This window comes from Petromyzon marinus, chromosome 49 (assembly GCF_048934315.1).
Source record: "Petromyzon marinus isolate PM22_M1 ecotype Great Lakes invasive population chromosome 49, UKy_Petmar_22M1.pri1.0, whole genome shotgun sequence".
NCBI classification, from domain to species: domain Eukaryota; kingdom Metazoa; phylum Chordata; class Hyperoartia; order Petromyzontiformes; family Petromyzontidae; genus Petromyzon; species Petromyzon marinus.
Genome location: NC_133715.1, coordinates 10,384,305 through 10,406,773, shown reverse-complemented (window position 1 = coordinate 10,406,773; position 22,469 = coordinate 10,384,305). Strand labels below are relative to the sequence as shown.

The 22,469-nt window shown below is 49.7% G+C and overlaps 1 long non-coding RNA gene across 6 annotated transcripts in view; it reads right to left on the bottom strand.

The window, feature by feature from the left end:
* The window catches only part of LOC116952998 (uncharacterized), a 93,760-nt gene that overhangs the window by 8,652 nt on the left and 62,639 nt on the right, over positions 1-22,469 (bottom strand). For 2 of the 6 annotated variants that reach the window (XR_012947151.1, XR_012947148.1), the window contains one exon: positions 13,757-19,531. The exons of 1 other annotated variant lie outside the window; for it this stretch is intronic. This is a non-coding gene — a long non-coding RNA (uncharacterized LOC116952998). 3 more of the 6 variants (XR_012947153.1, XR_012947149.1, XR_012947152.1) reach the window with 3 other exon arrangements.

Sequence of the window (22,469 nt, the reverse complement as noted above, 5' to 3'; positions counted from 1 at the left end):
TGATCCCCTGCTGATTTTGTACGTTTGCCCACTGACAAAGAAATGATCAGTCTATAATTTTAATGGCAGGTTTATTTGAACAGTGAGAGAGAATAACAACAATAAAAATCCAGAAAAACGCATGTCAAAAATGTTATGAATTGATTTGCATTTTAATGAGGGAAATAAGTATTTGACCCCTCTGCAAAACATGACTTAGTACTTGGTGGCAAAACCCTTGTTGGCAATCACAGAGGTCAGATGTTTCTTGTAGTTGGCCACCAGGTTTGCACACATCTCAGGAGGGATTTTGTCCCACTCTTCTTTGCAGATCTTCTCCAAGTCATTAAGGTTTCGAGGCTGACGTTTAGCAACTCGAACCTTCAGCTCCCTCCACAGATTTTCTATGGGATTAAGGTCTGGAGACTGGCTAGACCACTTCAGGACCTTAATGTGCTTCTTCTTGAGCCACTCCTTTGTTGCCTTGGCCATGTGTTTTGGGTCATTGTCATGCTGGAATACCCATCCACGACCCATTTTCAATGCCCTGGCTGAGGGAAGGAGGTTCTCACCCAAGATTTGACGGGACATGGCCCCGTCCATCGTCCCTTTGATGCGGTGAAGTTGTCCTGTCCCCTTAGCAGAAAAACACCCCCAAAGCATAATGTTTCCACCTCCATGTTTGACGGTGGGGATGGTGTTCTTGGGGTCATAGGCAGCATTCCTCCTCCTCCAAACACGGCGAGTTGAGTTGTGGCCAAAGAGCTCCATTTTGGTCTCATCTGACCACAACACTTTCACCCAGTTATCCTCTGAATCATTCAGATGTTCATTGGCAAACTTCAGACGGGCATGTATATGTGCTTTCTTGAGCAGGGGGACCTTGCAGGCACTGCAGGGTTTCAGTCCTTCACGGCGTAGTGTGTTACCAATTGTTTTCTTGGTGACTATGGTCCCAGCTGCCTTGAGATCATTGACAAGATCTTCCCGTGTAGTTCTGGGCTGATTCCTCACCATTCTCATGATCATTGCAACTCCACGAGGTGAGATCTTGCATGGAGCCCCAGGCCGAGGGAGATTGACAGTTATTTTGTGTTTCTTCCATTTGCGAATAATCGCACCAACTGTTGTCACCTTCTCACCAAGCTGCTTGGCAATGGTCTTGTAGCCCATTCCAGCCTTGTGTAGGTCTACAATCTTGTCCCTGACATCCTTGGAGAGCTCTTTGGTCTTGGCCATGGTGGAGAGTTTGGAATCTGATTGATTGATTGCTTCCATGGACAGGTGTCTTTTATACAGGTAACAAGCTGAGATTAGGAGCACTCCCTTTAAGAGTGTGCTCCTAATCTCAGCTCGTTACCTGTATAAAAGACACCTGGGAGCCAGAAATATTTCTGATTGAGAGGGGGTCAAATACTTATTTCCCTAATAGAAATGCAGATCAATTTATAGCATTTTGACATGCGTTTTTCTGGATTTTCTTGTTGTTATTCTGTCTCTCACTGTTCAAATAAACCTACCATTAAAATTATAGACTGATCATTTCTTTGTCAGTGGGCAAACGTACAAAATCAGCAGGGGATCAAATACTTTTTTCCCTCACTGTATACAATAACACCCATCAAACGCTAAGTAGGAACACATGCTCTGCACAGATATGGAAACATGCCATGCTGTTATTGGAACCAAGCAGAATGGGGCAGATAGAAGATAAACATATTTGTTACTTGTATCCTTACCCCCCCCCCCCCCCCCCCCCACTGAAACAAACAAGAGGAGGAGGAGGGAACAGACTTTGCAGTCTCCCTCCGATGCCCACCGACGTTCCGGCATCGATCGCGTCGCTGGGAGAATGGTCAAGTGGACGGGAATGATCAACTGGACGGGAATGGTCAACTGGACGGGATTGGTCAACTAGACGGGAATGGTCAACTGGACGGGATTGGTCAACTGGAGGGGATTGGTCAACTGGACGGGATTGGTCAAATGGACGGGAATGGTCAACTGGACGGGATTGGTCAACTGGAGTAGAATGATCAACTGGACGGGATTGGTCAACTGGAGTAGAATGATCAACTGGACGGGATTGGTCAACTGGACGGGATTGGCCAACTGGACGACGTGGAAGTGAGCGCCTCAAAGCGCTCCCCCGATCGCCCTTGCCGCGCTTACAACAAAACCGTGAATGCGCAGCGTGCGCCCAGTTTCCATGTCCACGCATGCGGTGTAGAAGGGAAGGCACCCCCCGATTCGCACGGTTGGCTACGCACGGTGCGAAAGAAGCTCCGCATGAAAATGTTGAGATTGTTTCGCACCGTACGTAGCGGGCCGTGCTCAGGGGAGGAGCGGAGGAAGGACAATAAAGTAAGCACAAAACAAAGTTATTAAGACATTATGATCAATCTAGATTCAAACAAATATCTCCTGAAGAGCGAGAGAGAGAAACAGAGACGGAGAGAGAGGGAGATGGAGAGAGGAAGCGTGGGAGAGGGGTGGGGGGTCTAACGATCGTAAACCGATAGAGAAGGAGTTTGACCGGTCTTCGTGGCTTATTTATTAATTTTTAAATTATGCATGTCTGCAAACGTGTATCTTTAAAAATTCAGTTCCCATCCTGAGCACTCTAAGCTCTCTGCCGCTTGTCAATAGCCGATCGCTGCTCCTCAAGCAGCGCAGATTTACGACGCTTGAGAAGCCATGGACGCGCACGAGCACGCCCGCAACGAGGACTCTTCACGCCGTGCCGTCTCCACTCGCTGCGTTCGGCGCAAAGGAGATGGAGAGTTGCTCGTTCTTTACCTCGGAGCAATCGCTGTGCTTAGGCTCCCGTTGCCAGCTGTGCCAGCTGTGACTGCTGTTCCAGCTGTGCCAGCTGTGTCTGCTGTACCAGCTGTGACTGCTGTTCCAGCTGTGCCAGCTGTACCAGCTGTGTCAGCTGTGACTGCTGTTCCAGCTGTGCCAGCTGTGCCAGCTGTACCAGCTGTGTCAGCTGTGACTGCTGTTCCAGCTGTGCCAGCTGTGTCTGCTGTACCAGCTGTGACTGCTGTTCCAGCTGTGCCAGCTGTACCAGCTGTGTCAGCTGTGACTGCTGTTCCAGCTGTGCCAGCTGTGTCTGCTGTACCAGCTGTGACTGCTGTTCCAGCTGTGCCAGCTGTACCAGCTGTGTCAGCTGTGACTGCTGTTCCAGTTGTGCCAGCTGTGCCAGCTGTACCAGCTGCGACTGCTGTTTCAGCTGTGCCAGCTGTGTCTGCGGTCAGCTGTACCAGCTGTGACTGCTGTTCCAGCTGTGTCTGCTGTGCCAGCTGTGTCTGCGGTCAGCTGTACCAGCTGTGACTGCTGTTCCAGCTGTGTCTGCTGTGCCAGCTGTGTCTGCTGTACCAGCTGTGTCAGCTGTTCCAGCTGTGACTGCTGTGCCAGCTGTGTCAGCTGTACCAGCTGTGACTGCTGTGCCAGCTGTGACTGCTGTGCCAGCTGTGTCAGCTGCACCAGCTGTGACTGCTGTTCCAGCTGTGCCAGCTGTGACTGCTGTACCAGCTGTGTCAGCTGTTCCAGCTGTGACTGTTGTGCCAGCTGTGACTGCTGTACCAGCTGTGTCTGCTGTTCCAGCTGTGACTGCTGTGCCAGCTGTGACTGCTGTTCCAGCTGTGACTGCTGTGCCAGCTGTGACTGCTGTACCAGCTGTGTCTGCTGTACCAGCTGTGTCAGCTGCACCAGCTGTGACTGCTGTGCCAGCTGTGACTGCTGTTCCAGCTGTGACTGCTGTGCCAGCTGTGTCAGCTGTACCAGCTGTGTCAGCTGTACCAGCTGTTCCAGCTGTGTCTGCTGTGTCTGCTGTGCCAGCTGTGACTGCTGTTCCAGCTGTGACTGCTGTGCCAGCTGTGACTGCTGTGTCTCCTGTGCCAGCTGTGTCTCCTGTGCCAGCTGTACCAGCTGTCTGCTGTGCCAGCTCTGTTTGCTGTGCCAGCTGTGCCAGCCATGTCTGCTGTGTCAGCTGTGCCAGTTGTCAACTGTGCCAGCCGTGTCTGCTGTGTCAGCTGTTCGTGCTAACCGCGCTCGTTGGCTTCAGGTTGCGGTGTCCAGACTGACGTCGAAGGTTAAAAGGGGGCAGCCCGGACATCGCCCTGCTCGGTGACACCGCCGGCGTACCGGAGGCATTGGCCCGAGGGCCGTTCCCGTGGGGTGTGTTTGGCCGACTCCTTCCACGCTCAAGCAGAACACCTCGGAAGAAGAGGCGGCAGCGCCCGCGCTTCAGGCCACGACACGCGTCCTGTCAATCGACGAACTGCGTGGGACGCCGCCCCACGATGAATGGCGACCTCTGGGTTGCAAGTCCAGCGTCTTTAACATCCACCGCAGTCGCGGACCGTGCGAATTGGCCGGTACATCAGCCTCGCCGCACCACGGCAGACGTTCGGCTGAGAACAACCACCACCACCGAGAGCTGAGTGCCGCAGCCCCACGCTCTCCGGAACCGGGAGACGCTTTGACTTGAAAACGACTTCGAAAATCACTTAAGTGTCAGCGTCCACAATCTTCCCGCAAGTCGGCGGGACTTTATGATGTTTCCCGGCTACGGTTCAAGGTTAAGCGCTCTCTCTCCTCCCCTGCCCCCCCCCACACTCGGGGGTGCGGGGGGGGGGTCCCCACAGACCCAGAGAGCCCAGCTGTGTGAGCTGTCTCCTCCACAGACCCCGCCTTCCCCGGGCCAGCCATTATCTCAGCGCAGGAGCCCCAATGGCTCACAGAGCGTCCCTCCCAGGCCGCCCCCCGTATATACCGGATGCATTGAACAGGCCCTGCAATGATAATAAATCATCGTCACTATCGGTTTGTAATTCGGCGGGGCGTGTGTGGTGTGTTAAAGTGGGGTGCGCTCCCACCTCTTGGTAAGACGTGTGGCCAGCGTGGAAGAGTAGGCCAAGTACCCGTGTGAAGGTGCTCTATAGAGCTCCCAATAGTGGGGGCCCTTCTGCCAGCAGTGGCATGAGCGAGAAATTTCAGGGCTGCACTTTCACCTTAAAAGAAACACATCAACCATAATGTATCCACTGCTGAATGAAGGCCTCCTCAAGCTGCCACTACCACATGGGTTAATGATCCACCCAGCGAGGTAAAAAATCCACCCAGCAAGCGCACATGAGCCGATCTCATCGCTCCGTCTCCGCAGCTAACGTACAAATCGTTATTGACAATTGTTGTATCTTCACGGATCACGTCCGTGAAGATACAACTTCCGACTGAAGTGTGATGAGTGATCGCGCGCGGTGGCTGCTTCTGTGTGCACGGCAGCATCAGGGTGCTCCCGAGTCATAGTTCTATGGCCCGGGGTCAGTCTCTCCGTACGTAGGTGTGGGTTCAGGGTTGAGTCACAGGGTGGTTACCTCTTTTACTGACCCAGGTGTGGGATGGTTGGTTGAGTTGACGCTGGGTGCTTGTGAAGGAAGTACAATTATTTGGTGATGCTGCTGCTGCGATGGCAGTGGTTGAAAGAAACAATGAACACAAACACTCAGCACATTTGTGTGGCCTGAATAGAAAACATAACATAGGTAATGACTCGTGCAATGATCCTTTCATGATTGTTATGATCATCATCATGCACCATCGCCATCCGCTATCATCATCATTATTATTTACATCATCATCGCCACTGCCATCACCACCAACATCGTAAAAGTGCAAATCACAACCCAAGCCTGAATGTAACCTCCAAACATCAAATGAACACGCTGTACAAATATAAACATGATGAATGCATGCTATTAATGAGATTTGAGGACATTTTTACAATTATTGAAACTGCCTGATGATGCTGGTGGTAACCACCAGTTAAACATCCTTGCTCAATTGTTAAATGTAGGGTGCTACGGTGACGAGATGTTAACTATCTCGCCTGGTCTCCAGGAGGTCGTGGGTTCGATCCCGACCCTGACGCCTGCTGCTGTATATTTGGAGTTTGCGTGTTCTCCCCGTGGTCGCGTGGATTTTTCTCCAGGTCCTCCAGTTTTTCCCTATAAGTTTAGAAACATGCGTTTAGAGTAACTCGCCACTAAAATGTCCACATAATAAGCCACTTCATTTAGCTATTATTTGTGATGGCCTGGTCGCTTTTGAAAAAAGAGTTTCATAGCTCAGTGGGCCGGCCTTACCTGGTAAAATAAAAAAAATATATACGTGAAATACATTGCGTGTTGATCACTCTCAAGCAGTAACACATTGGAACGTTTTGTAACCTCTAGACATTAATTGGCGGTTATATATTGGCTGTCGGGTGGATAAGGGTGTAACGACACAAATTATACGCGATCTGACCCAATAAATCAGTTATGAATATTAAGCGCTGAGTAGTGGATCCAGGATTGGTGGCTAGACTTTTTTAAATTATTTTGGCGATAGGTCTGTAAGCTTCTTTAAAGTTTTAATTTCATACTTTTTAAAAAGTGTTTGTTTCTTTTATTTTAAATTTGCAAACTTCACGTATCTAAAAAAAAATGCATTGGAATTGATTTCACAATGTTATTCCAACTTGTAAATCTGTTAAAACAATTTCAATGACGCATATGTGGAATGTCACAGATTACGAGCTACAGTCATGATTTTATAAACGTCTATTTTAAGTTCTAAATAAACCCCCCCCTAATATTTGAAACATAACATTTAAAAAAATTAAACAGATACATTTCAAATCAGTCAATCAATGAAACTAAAAACGAATTAAAGGCACCTTTCTGAAAACCAAAGCCGCTGTACATAACCGGTTATCCTTCCATTCAAACCTTAAAACCGTGCAACTTCAAAAGGTAACGAGGTTTGATCCGGAACGTCACATTTTGTAACATTAATCTGATGAGATGGGCACACCAACGGGATTATAACACAGACCTCTTCGTGTCGTCTCATAATTCGGGGTTGGGACACGTGTGTCTAACAGACGACAGCGGTGTGCAATGCCTCCGCAGTGCATTCCAGGGAAATTACTAACAATGCAGAGTCATTAACAGCGTCTGAAAATAAACCGCTATTTTCAATTTGTATTTACATTCGGCCCACAATTTACCCTCGCGATCAAGCACTCCGTTATCCTGGATCTTGCCTGGAAGTTTCCATTAAATCTTCGTCTGTCTCGTATTTTCTCTACGTATGGGAGTTCACCGAAATCCTTCAGAAATCCACGAGGATCTTGGCTGCGATTTCAAATGGATATTTGGAGGACATGTTCATCTGCCCGATACAATTAGCTGGCTGGGTGTGGAAAGTCAGCAGTGGTTGTTGTTTACATAAACATGCTCCTGTCATAGGAATGTGGAATGTCCACTACTGGCTTGAGGCTGCGAGCGAATTTGAGCAGCGCCCAGAATTTGATTTAGTGGCGACGACGTCACGTGGAGGAGCGGCGACCTTCACGACGTGACGTAAGACTCGTGTGTGTGTGACGTGGAGGCTCGTGTGTGTGTGACGTAAGACTCGTGTGTGTGTGTGTGTGACGTGGCGGCTCGTGTGTGTGAGACGTTGAGACTCGTGTGTGTGTAGGATCTCTGGAGTGACTCCTATCGATCGTCACCATCTCCACGTTCATGCCGCGTGCGACTGCTGAACGTGAAGCCGCGTTCACTGACCTTGTAGGGCGAGATCCCCCCGACCCCCCTCTGCCTGAAAATATTCGTCAACGTCGTGTGTATTTTTGATTTAAAGCTTTCGTGACTGCAGGGATTCATATTCTTGGTTCTTTCGGTAAAGTCACGTAGAAGGGAAACAATAAAATATATATTTTATTTATTATTTTATTGTTTCCCTTCTACGTGACTTTAAATAAAAAAGATATGTAGCGTGTATTTATTTAGTTTCCTAGCAATCCACAGATTCACTTTTGAGTAAACGACGATGGCCAAGCGGCGCGAAGACGACATCGACTTGTGGCCCTGGCTGCCAAGTGGGGACGAGGAGGATGAGCCCGGGACTCGCTGTCACGGCCAAGGGTGACCACCAGTGCCTCCAGGAGGTGCTTGACCCCGTATCAGTGCCCTAACCGATTACAGACCGACTCAGAACCTTATTGATCACCCCGTGCCTCTTATAAATCTCAACGTCCATCCTACAAAGTCCCATCACAAGGCAGAAACACACACAGACTAAACACATGTCTTGTGCCCCTATTGAGACGACCGTGCGCCACATGGACCTGCAAACTCACTTTCCCTGTACAAGACTACGGGGTAGAACCCGTGTGGGATTCACACGGGTTCTACCCCGTACGAGACTACGGGGTAGAACCCGTGTGGGATTCACACGGGTTCTACCCTGTACGAGACTACGGGGTAGAACCCGTGTGTGGGATTCACACGGGTTCTACCCCGTACGAGACTACGGGGTAGAACCCGTGTGGGATTCACACGGGTTCTACCCTGTACAAGACTACGGGGTAGAACCCGTGTGGGATTCCCACGGGTTCTACCCTGTACAAGACTACGGGGTAGAACCCGTGTGTGGGATTCCCACGGGTTCTACCCCGTACAAGACTACGGGGTAGAACCCGTGTGTGGGATTCACACGGGTTCTACCCTGTACGAGACTACGGGGTAGAACCCGTGTGGGATTCACACGGGTTCTACCCTGTACAAGACTACGGGGTAGAACCCGTGTGGGATTCCCACGGGTTCTACCCCGTACAAGACTACGGGGTAGAACCCGTGTGTGGGATTCACACGGGTTCTACCCCGTACAAGACTACGGGGTAGAACCCGTGTGTGGGATTCACACGGGTTCTACCCTGTACGAGACTACGGGGTAGAACCCGTGTGGGATTCACACGGGTTCTACCCTGTACAAGACTACGGGGTAGAACCCGTGTGGGATTCCCACGGGTTCTACCCCGTACAAGACTACGGGGTAGAACCCGTGTGTGGGATTCACACGGGTTCTACCCCGTACAAGACTACGGGGTAGAACCCGTGTGTGGGATTCACACGGGTTCTACCCTGTACGAGACTACGGGGTAGAACCCGTGTGGGATTCACACGGGTTCTACCCCGTACGAGACTACGGGCTAGAACCCGTGCGGGATTCACACGGGTTCTACCCTGTACAAGACTACGGGGTAGAACCCGTGCGGGATTCACACGGGTTCTACCCCGTACAAGACTACGGGGTAGAACCCGTGTGGGATTCACACAGCATGCCGTGTGAATCCCACCGGAGGTATTTGAAAACCTCCGACCTGGCCCTAAGTCCCAGGCACTCCCCTCGACCTCCCCACCCCACGCCACTCCCCCCGTGCCACAAGCGAGATGGCTCGGGCAGGAGGGGGGAGGGGCTCACGTCCAAGGCTGCCTGGGACGCGACTCGGAGCCACAGCAGCGCGGCCAGACACGAGCGTCAGGGACGCAGCAGCTGCACCTCGCCGACCTCCCCGTCACTTCGCCAGACAGATTGTGCGTTGATGTGTGCGCGTGTGTAATTAGTTTAACACGCAGGCTTTCGCGACCAATATTAGTCATAATAAGGGTGCTTGGGTTAGATCGCGTAAGTATAAATGCGACAAAACCCTCCACCACCCGACACAGCCAATTAGTAAGGGAATTGTCATCTAAACAAAGCGCCTACTAGTTACTACTTCAGCCCACCGGGGTGTTGGAGAGTAAATCCACAACATTTACAATCTGAGTAATTACATTACGGGTAGGTGCTCGCAAACAGCACTTGCCCCCCAAATATGTTAACGCTATACGGGGGATCTTTGTCTTTACATTACGGTGGCGCGGTGGTTAGCACGATGCAAGCCCCCACGACCAGAGTTAGATACCCATCGGTACTGGGCCTCACCTAGGTAGACTCGGCCTCAAATGAGCCACATGTCTAAAGGTCGCACCTTCCTTCATGTGGCGGCCTTCGTAGGTGCTCGCTAACAGCGCTTGCCCCTACAGTCTTGTTAAGATGTCACAGTATTGAGGATCTTTGCCTATACATGTCCAGTAATGAAATACAGTATATAAAATAAAAAGCTACAGGGCTCTCCATGCTGTGTTGGTTGTGGGGAAGGGGGCTTCTTTGGCCATACTTCACCACGCTGGTCAGTGCGGGTTGGTGAAGGGTGGATGGGGTCGGAGGGACGGGGGGAGCGGTGGCGCAGCGGTTAGCGCTACGTTGTGCTGCGGACCCGACGGCCCGAGTTCGATTCCCGCTCACGCCCAAGACCAGTGACGATTATCTGAACCGGTCCTGGGCCTCCCCTAGGTCGATTCAGCCTCAAATGAGTACCTGCTGCGGTGTGTAAACATTGCCGCTAGGGAGACAAAGGCGGCTGGGCGTGGTGCTGGCCACCCACCCCTCGTTTGCCGTTACCGGCCTTCATAGGTGCTCGCTAACAGCACTTGCCCCAACAGTCTGTTGAGACTATACGGGGGAGCTTTGTCTTTGGGGAAGAGGAGGGGGTGAGATACCCCTCGCCACTGACGTTAGCCGTGGCTGGGGTGAGAACTCGGTGGGGGTGGGGGTCGTCGTTAGCCACAGGGTGTTAACCGCGCTGTGTTTTTCGGAGTTTGATTAACTCTTCGATCAACCTGATCATTGTAGATAACACAAATACATTGCTCAGCATAATAATACATATATAACAGCACAAAGTGATTAGTTTATTATTATGATAAACAATACATGCATCACGTAACATGTTTTGAAACGTTGATTTTGGCCGAAGACTGAATTCATCGTCGTCAATCATCAGCAGCCATTGTCATTCCACTGCTGGATGAAGGCCTCCGCAAGCTGCCGCTATCACCACGTTCTCGCGACCTAACGATGTGCCCGGCAGCCCGGACGCCGGCTGATTCCATCGCTCCGTCTCGTCAGCGGCGTCCTCACGGGCGCGTTCCCTTCCTGGCCTGATGTTTCCTTGCGCACCAACGGCCTCCCCCCCCCCATCATCCCTTCATTCACGTAATTAACCATCTATAATTGTCTATAATTATCTATAATTGATTGTCTATAATTGATTGTCTATAATTAACCATCTATAATTGATTATCTATAATTGACCATCTATAATTGATTACCTATAATTGACCATCTATAATTGATTATCTATAATTGATTGTCTATAATTGCCTATCTGCAATTGATTATCTATAATTGTCTATAATTGACTATCTATAATTGATTATCTATAATTGATTGTCTATAATTAACTATCTACAATTGATTATCTATCATTGTCTATAATTGACTATAATTGACCATCTATAATTGACCAGCTATAATTGACCATCTATCATTGATTATCTATTATTATCTATAATTGACCATCTATAATTGACCATCTATAATTGACCATCTATAATTGCCCATCTATAATTGACCGTCTATAATTGACCGTCTATAATTGACCGTCTATAATTGACCGTCTATAATTGACCATCTATAATTGACCATCTATAATTGATTATCTATAATTGACCATCTATAATTGACCATCTATAATTGATTATCTATAATTGACCATCTATAATTGACCATCTATAATTGACCGTCTATAATTGACCGTCTATAATTGACCGTCTATAATTGACCACCTATAATTGACTATCTATAATTGACCATCTATAATTGACCATCTATAATTGACCATCTATAATTGACCATCTATAATTGACCATCTATAATTGACCATCTATAATTGACCACCTATAATTGACCATCTATAATTGACCATCTATAATTGACCGTCTATAATTGACCGTCTATAATTGACCGTCTATAATTGACCGTCTATAATTGACCGTCTATAATTGACCATCTATAATTGACCATCTATAATTGACCATCTATAATTGACCATGATCAAGCTACGGTCGATTTGAATTCCTCTGCTAGTCAAGTGGCTCGGCCGACAGACCACAGCGGCGGTAGCTGCTGCTGCTGCTGCCCGCGCAGCCTCACAGCGTGGAAGCAGGCGACTGTCGTCAGTCTGGAGGTGGCTTTAGAAGCCACAAACCCCACGCCGCCACTTGCCCCTGCTCCCTCAACTGTGCGAGATTTGTATTTACCCCCCCCCCCCCACACACAGCCCGCTCGGGGTCCACACTCGGCCGGGCAGCAGCGAGCCCACTGCCCCTTCCCTCCCCTTCTTTAAACCCAGGTAGACACGATGTGGACACTCGTGTAGGATGGACAACAGGGACGTTAAACGTGTTGTCGTCGTCGTTGTTGTTGTAGTTGTTGTTGTAGTTGTTGTTGTTGTAGTTGTGGGTAGAAATGTAAGGAACCGGAAAGAGAGGAAGAGCTCACAGAGAATGTCTTCACGACGACACCATCAGAGATTGGTGCCATGAGAGATGTGGCCACTACTGGCAACCAGAAGACAGCGGAACGTGAAAACAAATGACGACATGTCCAGTGGACACCTCCTAGGGGCGATCTGCCCACGGATCGTGATGACGGTGATGAGGACACTGTTTGGGCACGCGGTCCGCCGAGTTGCTGTGCCCCATCCTGTGCATCGCGCTTTGTTGCTCTGTACCGGGATCATCTTTAAATATAGAAAATGTATAATCTTGATTTGAAGCTTTCGTGAATGCAGGAATCCATACTCTTTGGTTCTTTCGGTAAAGTCACGAAGGTAGAAAAATAACATAAAACAAAAAATAATACATCACGACGTTTCGATCGGAAAAAAATATCCAGCAGAGGAACTGCTGAACCAGCGATACAGCGATCTCGCTGGTTCAGCAGAGGAACTGCTGGATTATTGTTTTCCGCCTGAGGGCGACCGCTTGTGTTGCGATCGAAATGTCGTGATATATTATTTTTAGTTTTATGTTATTTTTCTACCTACGTGACTTTACCGAAAAAAAATATATATACTTAAAAATATAATACGTAACAAAATATAACAAAAATGTACGTAAATAAACCCAGCAATCCCGCAACAATGACGGCAGTGAAGCCCTCCGCCAGGTGAACGCCACCTCCCCACACACGCTGAGGAGCAGGAGTGGTCACAACAGTGGTAACGATGAGGATCGTCTGATGCTGCAAGTGTCAAGTCTACACTATAGACTCCACATCATTATAAATGCGTATTTATAGAACTAGCACAGTTCTGGCGGTCACCTGAGTTCAATTCCTGACTGTAGCTCTCCTAGTGACGAGAAGAGTGAACCAGTTCTGCCCCTGAGAATGCGCGAGGAGTGAACAGCGCTCCGCAAATCTGCCGAACAGAAACTCAGACGGAAACAGGAGGATCTCTAAACACATCTGGCTCTCCGTCCGATGATGCTAGTTGTAATTACTTGCGAAACGTCGTGCTCGGATTGTACCTGTACTAGTGACGAATTGGCACGTTTTGTTTACGTGACAAACCTCGCTAATTGGCCGTGTCAGGTGGTGGCGGGTTTAAAGGTATTTCTATTTTACGCGATCTAAAGCCAAAAAGAAACCTGTATTATGGATAATATTCGTCTCCTACGTGCTTAACAGAAGATAAGCATAAATCGGAAAAAATAATCTTAACCAATGGCACTCATCGGGACCCATGACGATATAAAGTGAAGTCTTTAATTCCTATTATCCACTCGATCGCTCTGGCCTCTAAATTCGCCCCCCACCCCGCCCCGTGCCTATATAAAGCCACAACAGCAGATCGTTATTTCTCACCTGATGACGGCCGCTTGTGTTGCGACCGAAACGTCGTGTTCTTTTATTCATTTTTCTATCTACGTGACTTTACCGAAAGAACCAGAGAGTATTCGTGCACTCTTAAGAAAGGGGCTTTTTGACAAAAACGTTGCCTGTTATATTTATTTCTCCTTTTAAGGCCACACACGCACAGTGGTAGTATTGACAAATGTGTTGTTGTTATTGTTGTTGTTTGTGCTTGTGCAACACTGTTAAAGCAGCAGCAGCAGCAAATAAATTCGCTCGACAGAAGGGCGGATGATTAATGCATGCTTACGCACACCTGTGTAAACGGCACTCCACTTATTAAGATATAAGCATTCGATGCCGCGTTCAATAGTGCTCCGGGGCAGGATCGATAATGTAACAATGCGGGGATTGATGTACGGCTGCTGTTAATCCCTATAAAGCTGCCTTTACATGCACGCTAATTGATAATGAGTTTCCTAAGTGGGACATCTTAAGTCGTCTAACCGGGTCAATACTAATTGCCCAATCCTCTCGGTCACATACGCGCGCACACACTCGCTACACAAGGATAGGCACGCATGATTACACACACAAAGGTCCCATTATAAACACTTTTGGGGCTAACAACTGCCTTGTCAGGCTGTTGGCGAGCACCTATTACATCCGTTATGGCACATGAGGGGGGTCCGGTGGCCAGCAACACGCCCGGCCGCCTTTGTCTCCCCAGTGACGATGTTTACACAACACACCAGGTACTCGTTTGAGGCTGAGTCGACATAGGGGAGGCCCAGGACAGTTCAGATAGTTGTCACTGGTGTGGGCCGTGAGCGGGAATTGAACTGGGGTTGCCGGGTTTCACAGCGCAGCGTAGCGCTAACCACTGCGCCACCGCTCATATCACATCAGCGCCCACGTGTCACTCCGGTGACGACACACACACTCGAGAGAGAGAGTTATGGCAGCCGCATTCGCCACTAAGTGACGGTAACTTCACCACAGCGTTCGTGCCAGGTTCGGTGCGCATAAGTGCATTTATGCACATACTGTATACAACAATAATCGCTGCAATTCGGCAATAAGTGACGGTAACACCACCACGGCGCTTGTACCAGACTAGGTGCACTTTGAGGCCACGTGAGGTGTAAAAGGCACGCTGGCAGGAGGTTATGGGACAGACCCACAATATAATTGTTTTAGTTTATGCTGAGTCAACCCAAGGGAGACCCAGACCACGATATTAGGGGAACTGCATCGCCCACTCCTCACACGCGCGCACGCGCACACACGCACACACACGCACGTCTGAATTTCATCAACCCCATGACTAAGCTGTCTAGTCTGTGTGTGACCGACACATAATCACCATCCCCAGGCTTGCAGCTCTGTTAAAATGATGCCTCTCAATGGAATGGACTCTCCCGGATCATGAACTCGACGCTCACATCCCTGGCGTCTCAATAAGCCTCAAGTGTCATCTCAATCAGTGGACTCGTACATCATGCAAGCGTGTCCACACACGAAGGGCAGTAATGCCCCCCAACAAAGCTGACCATGTTGCCTTTATGAGTCCTTTAACTTAACATGCTATCGATTACGTTTTAAAATGCCATTATTTTATTTTACAAGGGCCGCTTAAACGGCGACTGATTGTGCTTTGATTGACTGAGAAGTGCCCATTGTAACTGACGCTCGCTGCTACACTCGTCCACACGCGTACCAAGCAAGTGTTGCGTGTGGCCAGGATGGGTAACCATGGTCAGATTAGTCTCCCATTGCCTGCTCGGCGTGGGAAGGCCCTCATCCAGCAGTAGATATTGACAATCGGGCTGTACACGTAACAATTTAGCGAAATTACCATTTTATACTGTTGCATATATTTTGCATAACATACAATAAAAAAAATAAACCTTTGAAAGATCAAATTTGTAAGTTAATCTGCAATCGTGTTAAAAATAAATTTGTCGAGTCAAATTCTATGTACTTAAAAAAATATATATTCCCCATAATTTTCCACCAAGCGTTGGATTTCGCAGAAATCTCACCGTTTGTGGCGCTGCCAGTCCTATCTGAAACAACACGCGACCGATCCGTCCCATGCAGGCGTACACGCCAGGCGTGCATGCGATCGATCCGTCACCACCAGGCTTACCACCGGCAGTATAAAATGCCACCTCGCTCGCAGCTCGAGATCGTCCAGGCGCGAGCGCTGCGTTACTCGCAGCCCCTTCTTGGTATTGCTGCCCGATTGCAAGAATCGCTAAAAAAAAAATGCGTTCAACACGGAGCAGGGCGCTGGGAGGGATTGCTGCCACATCAGAGGTCGCCGCTTTCCATTGGATATCTGTGAAAAAGAGCTTTACAGCTCATCAGATTCCTCCAGAATGAATATATTATGGTTCTGCATTCCATGAAGCCACGGTGCAAGTTCGTTAAATTACCCTCCCTGCCTTCGCTTCTCTCCACCCAGCAGTATCAGTGGCGTGTACCACGGTGAGTCTATCGGCAGGGTGCGCGTGGTGGGGTAAAATGTGGGTACTCCCACCTTTTACAGGACACATGGCCAGCGTAGAATTAGTGAGTATTTTTTTCCCTCTAGAGGGGCCGTCAGGTGGAAGTCCTTGTGTCAGCAGTGGCGTGAGCAGGAAATTGCAGGGTTGCAGATTTTATTATTTTACCAGGAGAGGCCCACTGAGCTCTGTAGCTTTTTTTCAGAATCGACCTGGCCACAAGTGATAGGTCAACAAAGTGGTTTATCGCGTGGAAATTTATAGCAGCCAGATACTCGAAACGCATGTTTGTAAATGTGGAGGGAAAAACCGGAGGACCCGGAGAAAAATCCACGCGACCTCGGGGAGAGAGACACGCAAACTCCAGATATAAAGGCGTCAGGGTCAGGATCGAACCCACGATCTCCTGTACACTAGGCAAAGTAGTTAACATCTCGCCACCACGACACCGCCAAGCTTCACGCTGTGAAGCACCGCGGTGAGTTTCATCATCAACTAATGCAACGAGCATCCGGCGAGGGCTTTAATCGAGGTCAGCCTGGCCGTTAGTTAAACCAGCGCTTCAGCCTCGCGGATCCCGTCGCAGGACTTCACGGCGCTAGATGCAAGTCAAGCCACCGGTGTTCATATCCCGCTCGGAGCTTGCTCGGCTAATCATCCCTCCCAGGGTCAACAAATTGAGGTGCGCGTCTCTGCGGGACGTCAACAGCGATCATCCGTCGGACGGTCCCATTCACCCGGCATAGGAATGTGGAATGTCGAGCGCACGCCCACGGTGCACCCACAGACGCAGAAAATCAGCAGGTTTTTTTTTGTCTTTATATATAAAAAAAATCCACATTCCTATGCCGGTGAACGTCCGCTCGGACTGCTGTTTACGTTGGGCTATTACGCCTTTTTACAAAAGTCTCCGTAATGCGCGCTAAAAAAATCGGGGCATTTATCTGGGCGTTGCGGTGAGCAGGCTCGAGCACAAAGCCACTTCCCGGAGCATAAACTTCAAGTCTAGACACGAGAATTCTCTCTGCGGGCAACGTGGGGCACGCAAGGCCCCCTCCGTCAGCGCTCTGTGGTTATCGAGCTCTGGGGCCGCGCTGATTGTAAACAGGAATAACCCCCCACTCCTCCACCACGCCAATCCTCCCCCCTTGTCCGGATCTCGCCCCCTCCTCCTCCTCTCACCCCCAACCTGCATCCTCTTGCAACACCAAACAAATTTGATTGATTTATTCTGCTCAAATGAGCACCGAGGCATTGTTGCACACCTCCTCTTCACGGACGTGAGGAGTGGAGCAGTGGTGGACAGGTCACATTCCTACGGTGGTGGCGAGTACCTCGATAGGACAACCGCTGTGAGGATTTCTCCACAAGGCGGTACTCAATTTAGCGACAACGGAGGGATGATGAGCTGAACAAACCGCCATCACCATCAGGATTTGAACTCACAACCCTCTGATTACGAGCCGCTCGCTCTGCCGTTGAGCCACTAAACTAAACAATAAACTAAATTACGTTTTATTTTACCAGGTAAGGCCCACTGATCTATTAGCTATCTTTCAGAAGCGACCTGGCCACAAATGATAGCTCAACGAAGTGGGCATTCACATGGGAATCTAGAGCAGCAGCCAAATACTCTAAACGCATGCCGATTCTAAATGCAGAGGGGAAAACTGGAGGACCCAGAGAAAAATCCACGCAGGGGGGGAGAGATCATGCAAACTCTAAATATACAGCAGGCATCAGGGTCGGAATCGACCCCACGACGTCCTGTATACCAGGCGAGGTAGTTAACATCTCACCACCGTGGCACCCTCTTTGCGGGCTGTACCCCCAACTGCAAGCGAGATCTCCCTAGAGTAAAAAAAAAACGCAGCCCAGCTCTGCCCTACAACACCTTTGTGTGCCAGTGCTTCAACCGATGCACTGCACTTCTGATTCGCACGCTTGTAGCGTCTAAATGCATTGCATCTCAAAACATTGGATGTCCCACTTTTGCATGTGTATATATGTATATGTAGAGTGCGGAGCGGTGGCGCAGTGGTTAACACACTCCGCTACGGACCCAGTTACCCAGGTTCGATTCCCACTCACGACCAACACCAACTGCCAATTGTTGGAACCGGTCCTGGGCATCCCCTTGGGCGACTCAGCCTTAAATGAGCACCTGGTGTGGTGTTTAAAATATTGCCACTGGGAAGACAAAGGCGGCCGGGCGTAGTCCTGACTACCCACCCCCTCGTGTGCCGTGCCAGCCTGCATAGGTGCTCGCTAACAGCACTTGGCCCAACACCTTGTTAAGGCTATACCGGGGATCTTTGTCTTTGTATATCGATATGCAGCGGTGGAAATGGTCACGTATGACAGTATTCCATATCACCAGGCACCGTGGTATATGAATAGTAGTGTATATGATAGTGTATTTTCATATACACTACTGCGTATATGAAAGTATTCTTCAGTAATGTTCATATACAATGAACTTTATCTGACACAGTGCATTTCATTACACATAGCATATGCACAATACTTTGCAGTATACATGTCTGTAGACTAATTTTAGTTATATTATTCCTGTATGCTAAAGGTGGAACAGATATTTGTTGGCTATTCGGAACTTGCGATGCAACGATCGGCACACGAGTCGATTCCGTCGCTCCATCTCCACTGCGAACGTCCCTGCCCATTGGTGACCACACCATCGCTACTCTCGCCCCCAGGGCATCCGCCTTTCCAGCGACTGTCCTGGACCCGTTCATTCTTAAACATATAACAAAGCATGTTTTAAAACCTTGGTCACTTGTTTAACATTGGGCGCCAGGGTGCAGGAGGTCGTGGGTTCGATCCCTACCCTGATGCCTGCTGTGTATTTGAAGTTTGCGTGTCTCCCTCCCCGTGGCCGCGCGAATTTTCTCCGGGTCCTCCGGTTTTCCCTTCGCATTTAGAATCAACGTCACGTGTTTAGAGTATTTGGCTGCTGTAAATTTCCACGTGATAAGCCACTTCGTTGAGCTATCATTTGTGGCCAGGTCGCTTCTGAAAAAGAGCTGTGAAGCTCAATGGGCCTTAGCTGGTATTTTTTATTTTTTATATATTTTTTGTCCACTAAAATGAAATGTGTGCTGGTATCTAAAAAAAACCCAATTTTTTTGTCATTTTACAAGTGGTGTCGTACTATACCGAGTCTCACAATAGACACCGACACAATCCCCCCCCCACCTAGGCCGAGGTGGACGCGGCTACACGTGGCGGGCAGCCGTAGACGTCACTGTGAGACGCGATGCCCTCTTGGCCGACGGCTCCGGTGCCACAGGGCAGGGGGTGCGCGTCACCGCCAGCCGCGCCTCCGACAGCTCCGCGAGACACCGCGCGCGGCCCCGCATCACGGCTAGGTGTGGGGCGGGGCCTGGCTGTGTGAGGGGGGGAGGGGGCGACGGGTGGGGGGTGGAAATGAAAAGTATCTCAAATGTCTTGCGTGGACTGCCGGGATTGAAATCGTGCGGCAGCGAGTGGGGGGCCCTTGCTTCCCCGCGCCCAGATTCTGTGATGCTGCGGCGATTTCTGACCGATGTGCTGGGCAGCGCGCTCGCCTGCCGCGGCGTTCCATTCGTCTTTTAGAATGAGAATCTTTGAGACTGGAGGGATCAGGTGAGGCGTGTCAAGTCTGCCCGGGTGGAGGCATCAGCGGAGAGGTTTGAGTCGCACTTGGGTGGCCGCGAGTTAAATTCCCGGTCGAGAAGGGCATCATCTTCTCTGGGGTCGGTTAAATGAGCTCCACTTTCTGAGGAAAATCTCGCCAGAAATGCGCTTTTGTCTTTGGAAGTTTGTAATAAGCAGCGGCATGAAAGATGCGTTGGGAATGTCCTGCTGGCTTTGAATATTTGTCTCTGCGTTTTGGGCAACACGTTTCCATCAAGCAGGCAGAGGTGTTGAATGGGATTCAGTCCAAAGAGTAACTTGACGCTCCAGGTTGGTTTGTGGGACCGCTTTCACGAGAGTTGTCGTGCCCTCTTGATACGGACGGACGGACGGAGTTAACGAATAAACGCTTTCAATCTTGGGTGCAAAGCGTAAAAACAAATATATATTGTACTCCAGTAGAGGCACTTTACAAGCGCCGAGTTACAGCCCAAGAATCCAGGTCCAGTGGATGTTGCATCCAGGTTGTGGTATGGCCCCCTTTACAATGGGATCAGACACAACGTAAATGTACTTTGTTGGCAGTGGTGTACAAACACAGGATGAAAATACTTTACATCCTTCACCATAAGCACTGCCTTAGAACTGGAAAAAAACCCAACCCTATAATAAGCTGACTTTTTGGGCAGCTGCCATTCTTGCTCCGAGAAGGGAGAAAGGGGAGAGAGATGCACGGTACAAGGTGGACTTGGACACCACATTATCGTTTGCTGCTTGGAAAATTTCTCATCCTTCAGCTGAATTCCTGCAAAATATCGGATCACAATCGTGTCCTGCCGTATCTCTCCCTACGCTTCAAGAGGGCCATTGCCCAGAACGTCAGTTCGTGATGAACTCGTTCAGTGTCCGAGATGCATTGAGAAAAGTATCAAAGAGACTCAGAATATGACGATCTTAAGAAAATTACGTGAACAAGTCCCCTTCCTTCCGATCACTTTCAAACCTCTTCTCCACTGCCCATTCTCTTCGCTCCCCCCACCCCCCTAACCCCGACGCAGCATCCTCGATCATGGTCACCCGCTCCTCGTCATTTGCACGCCCCTGCTATCTAAAAAATGTAATTGTTTATACCGACTTTTATATAGTATGTTAAGCACCTTCATCAAAGGCCGTCTGGAACGCTCTTCTTTCCGATATTCAGAAGCCACTGGAGCTATGAACTTTCAAAACTAGATTGAAAACAAATATTTGACTTGCTTTTTCTGTTTAGTTTGTCCCCCCACCCCCCACCACCTCCGATTATCACGGCTGGCTACGTACGGTGCGAAAGAAGTTCAACATGTACATACATACATACACAGTCTGCAAATATAAAACAAGCCGGGCAGGATCATCCCGCAACTTGGCGATGCGACGCACACACGTGGGACGCCAGCGGCAGGAGGGGAGTGTGCAGACAGAGAACCACGTGGTCAGACGCAGCGGTGCAGCGGTGCAGCGGTGCAGCGGTGCAGCGGTGCAGCGGTGCAGCGGTGCAGCGGTGCAGCGGTGCAGCGGTGCAGCGGTGCAGCGCCGAGACGACAACGGATTGAGAGCGAGCGAAGCAGCAACGCTGGCTCACGACAGAGAATCGTGTTGGAAATTTGCTCGTTTCCATTTTTGCTTCATCTTCTTCTTCTTCGTAAGGCTGCTGCTGATGTAGACGCGGAGCAACAACTACAATTTCACATTCAGGTGGTCAAGCCAGATAACCACAGCGTCAGGAGCAGCAGCAGCAGCAGCGGAGTGTATCGTCACCGCCGTGATGTCTCCATCGTAGTTGTGGATTGGGGCAGTGCGTCGTTATACGTTGTCTGTTCTGGATGACCACGTTCGCACACTGCTGCTGGAGAGTTTCTAACACTGCTGGGTGGACAGGTATCGCTTAATGAGCTGATGGAATGGACAGACGACATCGATACCTCGTTCAGATTAACCAGGTGTTAGACAGCGGTCACGTGGTAGTTAGCGCACTACGCTAAGAACCTGGCGAACCGAGTTCGATTCGTGCTGATGGCCGTCAGTGACGAATATCAAAATCGGTACTGGGCATCGCCAAGGGAAAACTCAGCCTTGAATGAGCACCCAGTGCAGTGTGTTAAATATCAGCACTGGGGAGACAACGGTGGCAGGCGGCGTGGTGCTGGCCACCCACCCCTTCGTGTGCTGTGCCAGCCTTTATAGGTGCTACTCGTGAAGAACACTTGCCCCAAACGTCTGTTAAAGGCCATACTGGGGATCTTTGCCTTTGTTGGCTTATGGCATAGGCAGTGACATTGTCCTCGCGGGAGTTCGTACGCCGCTTGTTGCAGGAGTTCGCGGTTCGAATTCAGCAGCCGTCCAGGTTATAACTGTGGGTGGATTCACCAAACAAACACGTGCCATGGACGTTAACGGTCAGGTGATGCAATTCGTTGTGTGCTAGCGTCAGGGTCCAACTTACCATAATTTGAAAAATGACTCTGCGAATTACTCAATTGGGATTATACACAGCAGCAGCATCAGCGATCACCACCCCCCCCCCCTCCTCCACGACTGCAAAACCTTGGTAGGACCCTGCCGTAAAGAGCGCAACAACAAGCCCTCGTCTTAGCTTGGCGAGAAGCCAAAGCGTGTTTGTGTTCAAGCGATGCCAGTCCTGAACCAGTGGTCAGAGGGCGTCCACCGCGG